The following is a 7154-nucleotide window of genomic DNA, read 5'->3' as shown; positions in this document are numbered from 1 at the left end:
TTTGTCGAAGATTAGTTGACCAAAGAGTTGAGGCTCCACTTCTGGGTTCTCTATGCTATTCCATTGATCTATGTGTCCGTTTTTGTGCCAGTACCATACTTTTTAGATGATTACAGCTTTGTAATACAGCTTGAAGTCTGGAATTGTGATGCCTCCAGCTTTGGTTTTCTTTTTCAACATTCCTTTGGTTATTCAGGGTCTTTTCTGGCTCCATACAAATTTGAGGATTGTTCGTTCCAGCTCTATGAAAAGTGCTGATGGTATTTTGATAGGGATTGCTTTGAACGTTTAGATTGCTTTGGTCATTAATACATTCTGAGATCATATCTGTGTATAGTGTAAGATATTGATCGAGTTTCATTTTTTTGCAGTGGCCGTCCAGTTTCCCCAACACCATTTATTAAAGAGACTGTCCTTTCCCCATTGTATACTTTTGGCTCCTTTGTCATAAATTAATTGACCATGTATGGATGGGTTTATTTCTGGAATCTCTATTCACTTCCATTGATTTATGTGTCCACTTTTATGACAATACCATAATATTTTAATTACTATAGCTTTGTAATTTAGTTTGAAATCTGGGAGCATGATAGCACCAACTTTGTTCTTTCTCAAGATTGCTTTGACATTGGATGCTTTTTATGGTTCCATACAAATTTCAGAGTTGTTTATCCTAGGTCTGTGTAAAATGTCATTGGAAATCCAGTAGGGATTTAACTGAATCTGTATATTGCTTTGGATATTACGGACACTTTAACAGTATTGATTATTCTAATCCAAAAGCATGGAGTATCTTTCCATTTATTTGTGTCTTCTTTACTTTCTTTCATTAATGTCACATAGTTTGCTGTATATAGGTTTTTCACCTCACTGGTTACATTTATTTCTGGGTATTTTATTCTTTCTGATGCATAGTAAATGGAATTGTTTTCTTCTCTGATAGTTTTGTATTAGTGTATAGAAACACAACAGACATTTGTGCATTAATTTTATATCCTGTAACTTTACTGAATTTATGAGTTCTAAGAGTTTTTTGATGGAGTCTTTAGGCCTTTCTATAAATAATAGCATGTCATCTGCAAATAGCGATAGTTTTACTTCTTTCTTTCTAACTTGGATGCCTTTTATTTCTTTTTCTTGACTAATTGTTCTGGCTGAGACTTCCAAATACTTTCAACATTAAATAGAAGTGGCAAGAGTGGACATCCTTGTCTTGTTCCAGATCAGATCTTTGAGGAAATGCTTTCAGCTTTCAACTGTTCTGTATGATGTTAGCCGTGTGCTTGCCATATACGGTCTTAAATATGTCAAGGTACATTTCCTCTATACCCACTCTGTTGAGTTTTTATCATAAAATGGATATTGAATTTTGTCAAATGCTTTTTATGCATCTATTGAGATCACCATGATTTTTATCTTTCATTTTGCAGATGCGGGTACCACTTTGAACTGTGGGTGTTGCAACATCTTTGCCTCCCTGAAATAAATCTCACTTGATCATGCTGTTTGATTCTTTTAATGTCTTGTTGAATTTGGCTTGCTAATATTCTGTTGAGGATTTTTGCATCTATGTTTATCAGGAATATTTTCTTTTCTTGCGGCATCCTTGTCTGGTTTTGGTAGGAGGCTAATGCTGGCCTCATAAAATGAGTTTGGAAGAGTTCCCTCCTCTTCTAATTTTTGGAAGAGTTTGAGAAGGATTGGTACTTTTTTTTTTTTTAATGTTTGGTAGAACTCACCAATGACACCATCTGATCCTGGGCTTTTGTTTGTTGGGAGGTATTTAATTACTAATTCTTTAGTAGTAATTCTTCTGGTTTTTAAAAAAAAATTTTATATTCTATTTTATATTTCATTATAATTCCGATAAGGTAGGTAGGTTGTATGTTTCTAGGAATTTATCCATTTCTTCTAGGCTGTCCAATTTGTGGGCCTAGGTTGTTCGTAGTAGGCTCTTATGATCCTTTCCAGTTCTGTAGTGTCAGCTGGAATGTCTCCCTTTCACTTCTGGTTTTATTTATTTGACTTTCCTCTTCCCCCTCCCCCACCTCGGTGGCTTCCATACCATTTAAATCAGTTTAAAAGCCATTAATGCCTGGAGGTGAGCCCAGGCAGTTTTTAAAGCTCAGCAGGTGATTCTAGTGGCTACCAAGTTTGAAAGACTGGTCTGGGGCCATAGTTCTCAATTGTGGCTGCATGCTGGAATCACCCAGAGATCATGTAACAAATCTGACTCCCAGGAGTACCTGAAACCAATCAAGTCACAAGCTCTGGGAGTGGGCTGGGAATCAGTGGGTTTTGAAGCTCCCAGATGATTCTAATGAGCACACATTTGAGAACCATTTCAGTAGGCAAATCCCTTCATGAAAAATACATATAAATCTCATGGCAATGCCCCTCAACTGCTAACTTTAGGAAAATACCTTTCCTACCTATTGGCAAGTGTCCATTCTTATAAAATCCACTGAACTTAATTCTTCCCTAATAATTTTTTTCTTTTAAGCCTTATTGAGGATTAATTGATAAATATAATTGTATGCATTTAAAGCACACGACAGGATGGTTCGATGTACATATACACTGCCAAATTACTACCAAGATCAAGATAATTAACACACCCACCACCTCACATAGTTTGTGGGGTGAGAATGATTAAGATCTATTCCCAGTAAATTTTAAGTATACAATATCTTATTATTTACTACAGTCACTGTGCTGTGCAGAAGATTCTCAGAACTTGTTCTTATAACTGAAAATGTGTACCTTTCAGCCTACATCACCCCATTTCCTCCTTCCTCCAGTATCAGGCAACCACTGTTCCACTCTCTATTTCTCTATGAAATTGGCTTTTTTCTTTTTTTTTAAGATTCCACATATAAGTAGTACCATACAGTATTTGTTGTCTTTTTCTGTCTGGCTTATTTCGCTTAGCCTAATGCCCTCTAGGTTCATTTGGGTTGCCACAGTTGGCAGGATATTCTTTTCTATGGCTGAATAATATTCCATCATATACACACACCACATTTTATTTATCCGTTCATCTGTCGATGAATGCTTCTGTTGTTTCCATATCTTAGCTCTTGTGAATAATGCTGCAATAAACATGGAAGTGCAGCTATCTCTTTAAGATATTGATTTCAGTTCCTTCAGACACATAACCAGGAGGGGGATTGCTGGATAATACGTAGTTCAATTTTTAGGAATTGAAATTTTTAGGAACTTGGAGGAACTACCATACTGTTTTCCATAACAGCCGTACCAATTTGCATTTCCACCAACAGCTGTAAGGTTTTCCTCTTCTTGCCGTCACTTGCTATCTCTTATCTTTTCAATAATAGACATCCTAACAGATGTGAAATGATATCTTATTGCGGTTTTGATTCCCATCTGTCTGATAATGAGTGATGTTGAGCACCTTTTCATACATCTAGTGGCCATCTGTATGTCTTCTTTGGAAAAATATCTATTCAAGTCCTTTGCCCATTTTAAAATAAGATTATTTGCTTTGTTGCTATCAAGTTGTATGATCCACTCTCACTTTCTGGGGTAGATAACCCCTCTTCCAGGTTGCTCAGCTTCTCTCTATGGCTCTGAAATTCCTCTAATCTTTCTTGGATTATTTCTGGCAAACATGCAGAGACACACAAACAGATACACACATAGCTTAGAGAGAATATTACAATCTGGGGGCGCCTGGGTGGCACAGCGGTTAAGCATCTGCCTTTGGCTCAGGGCGTGATCCCGGCGTTCTGGGATCGAGCCCCACATCAGGCTCCTCTGCTATGAACCTGCTTCTTCCTCTCCCACTCCCCCTGCTTGTGTTCCCTCTCTCGCTGGCTGTCTCTCTCTCTGTCGAATAAATAAATAAAATCTTTAAAAAAAAAACAAAAAAACAAGGATAAAGTCTGAAAGTCTGGTTATGATGCTCTAACAGTAGACTGAATGATGGGTTCGTGAGTGTTTATTCACATTTCTGTGTTTAAAATATTTTATTAAAAATCGAGGGATCACCGTCGTCATGTTTTTAAAAAGGTGTTACAACATTATACACAGAAAACGGTATCTACACACTAGTTATTAGACAAAAGAGGCAAATTTGCTATTTCAGTCAAAAGGTTTGGCATTTGTTTTGTTTTTATTTATTTATTTTTTATTTTTTTAAGATTTTATTTATTTATTTGACGGAGAGAGAGACAGCCAGCAAGAAAGGGAACACAGGCAGGGGGAGTGGGAGAGGAAGAAGCAGGCTCCCAGCGGAGGAGCCAGATGTGGGGCTTGATCCCAGGACTCCGGGATCACGCCCTGAGCCGAAGGCAGATGCTTAACGACTGAGCCACCCAGGCGCCCTGGCATTTGTTTTGTTTTTAGTGAGGAAAGTGGTTCTAGATCTGCACTGTCTACCTGAGGCTTTTTAAAGTAAAGCTAAAATTAAATAAAATTTGAAATTCAATCTTCAGATACACTAGTCCCAATTCAAGGGCTAAATAACCACATGTGGCTAGTGGCTTCATTATTGGACAGCACAGCGAAGACTGTAAAACATTTCTTTCTTTGCAGAAAGTTCTATCAGACAGTTCTGGTCTAGATAATCACATTGAATTATATGGCAAGATGCAAATGACTTTTCTGCAATTAACCTCCATCCTTCTCCCCTTCGTATTGGAATAAACCAAAGCAATCTATTATTTAGGATGAATCTGCGAATGAGTGATGCAAATTAGTAAGTGGTAAATCTATTGTTTTTAATCTTCCTAGAAAACAGTTACTAAATTCAAAAATTACTCTACCCATATATCTAGAACTGTACTTTTATATGACTGTTGTGTATAAGTTTATGTCTAATGGCTAGTAGGCAAAAAATTGACCATTGAAAAGTACTAATCAATGTCTAATATTAATTACAGGAGGGACCAACTGATATTCAAGTGAGGTAATAAGTCAGGAAAGATGTCTGCCCAGAGAGTCAGGACAATATAATTTCAAGTTTTTCAAATTACAAAGCAAAACGGGTTTGTTTTAGCAGGTAAAATAATACTAAAAACTGTGTAAAGAAAACACCTAATCATCACGCCCCACTCAACCCTACTACACTCGTGACCCTTTCTGACAGCATGGAAGTGCTCGTGCAAACATACGAGAGCAACAACAGACATACAGAGGATGTTTTTGTTTTTACCAAAGAGCCATATTATACATTTTACTTTGCAATTTTCTTTTTTTTTCCCCTTAGCAATATGTCACAGACATCCTTACATGTCTACAGATATTTGTATAAACTCACTTTTCCTCAATCTCTTTCTGCGTATACACAGAGAGATGCATATACACATATATTCATGCATGTATGCATGTCTACACATATATACACACGTATGTGGGTGCACGTATATCATTTTGCATAATGGGCTGTCATTCATGCTGGGCAAGGGCAGGCCGCTCGTAGCAGTTTCTTGCTTTTTCTTTGTTAACTAGTTTCTATGCACCCCCCGCCCCAGACTTTTTCTTCCCCGCATCAATCCCAGATAATTCATGTTAACTGCCCCTGGTGTTCGTCCACATTTTTTCCACACTCGTAAAACACATTAAAGAACTTTTATACATTCTTTTATTGTTTTTTGTCATTGTCATTTTATTTCTAGCTTGGGCCCACCATAAATTCACCCAAACAAATATTCTTATACCTTCATTTTTCAACAGTTGTGTTTTTATTTCTATACGGAGTGTCTCAGAAGGGTGGGTGTGTGTATTTTTGGTTTTGGAAAGCAGTCTGGAGAAATATATTAAAACTATCTCCTATTTCTGCCAGCAATATGTGGGTACCCCTTTCTCACACTTACTCAACAGCAAAAGATATTATTTCTCCTTAAAGTTTTGCCCATCTGACGGATGTAAAGTGGTATCTCATTACCGTTGTGCTGACTCTGACAACTAAGATATTTAATACCTTCTCGTTTATTAGTCTCTCAGATTTACTTTTTTTTTTGTCCTGTATTTGCTTATACATTTCTTTTTCCTACTCTTTTCTGGAGTTTTGTCCTTTTTTTCAGTTTATAAAATCTCTCTAGATATTGCCTAATTCTTTCATTTTCATTGCTTTTTTGGGTTTTTTTGTTTTTTGTTTTTTTAAACCTACTGTCATTTGATTTGGCTGATATCTTTTATTATTCAAGATTTTATTTTTGCATACAAACAGGCCTCTATTTTCTGATATAGATTTTACATATCCTGTCATGATTAAGGTCTTCTCCATCCTCATTATATAGTTTCTGAGATTATCTTAAAATTTGTCTTACATGCATCTTTAATCTCCCTAGAATTTATTTTTTGCATAATGAGAGCTGGGGTCCAACTCTGTTTTCTTCCAGAGGAATAGTAGGTTTTGCCAGCACCATTTATTAAACAACCCATTCTTTTCACCACTGAATTGAATCCTGCTTTTCTTATATTAAATTTTCATATACCCTAAGATCTAATTCTTGATAGTCTATTTTGTTCCACTAACATGTCTGTTCCCATGCCAATGTCACATAAATTTAACTACGATGATTTTATAGCAGGTTCCTGTTTCTAAAGCAAATCTTCATTCTTCTTTTTTGAGCTTTTTCTTCGCTCTTCTTGGATATTTTTTATTCTATATAAATTTCATGCCCATTTTATCCTAAATAAAACAAAGTAAACAAACAATCAAACAAAAACCACTATAGAGATCCTAAATACATGCTAATTTGGAGAGATTTTTTAAATGAAACTACGTCATTCCATTCAAGAGCATACTCTTTCCATTTGCTTAGATCTTGATTTAGACTTTTTTCATAAATTCTGACCTTTACTTATTTTTCATAAAGTCCTGTGGCTGTAGTCAAATTAATTGTCATACCAGGAAATAAGCTTGACAAAGCAGGCATTGAGGGCCTTGCAAGGCCCCGCATTGAAGGTGGAAGAGTGGATGTGACTGCAAAAGTTGCAGGAGACAACCTGGTCCTCGTTGTAGCCTAGGATACCCTTAGGGGTCCCTCTGATGGTCACCACCTTCTTGACGTCATATTTGACAGCTTTTTCTAGATGGTAGGTCAGATCCATAACCAGCACATTGGAGGTGGGGACACGAAAGGTCATGCCAGTAAGCTCCCCATTCAGCTGAGGGATGACCTTGT

Source organism: Ursus maritimus, unplaced genomic scaffold (genome assembly GCF_017311325.1).
Source record: "Ursus maritimus isolate PB19 unplaced genomic scaffold, ASM1731132v1 scaffold_19, whole genome shotgun sequence".
Taxonomy (NCBI): Eukaryota; Metazoa; Chordata; class Mammalia; order Carnivora; family Ursidae; genus Ursus; species Ursus maritimus.
This window is presented reverse-complemented; position numbering follows the sequence as displayed.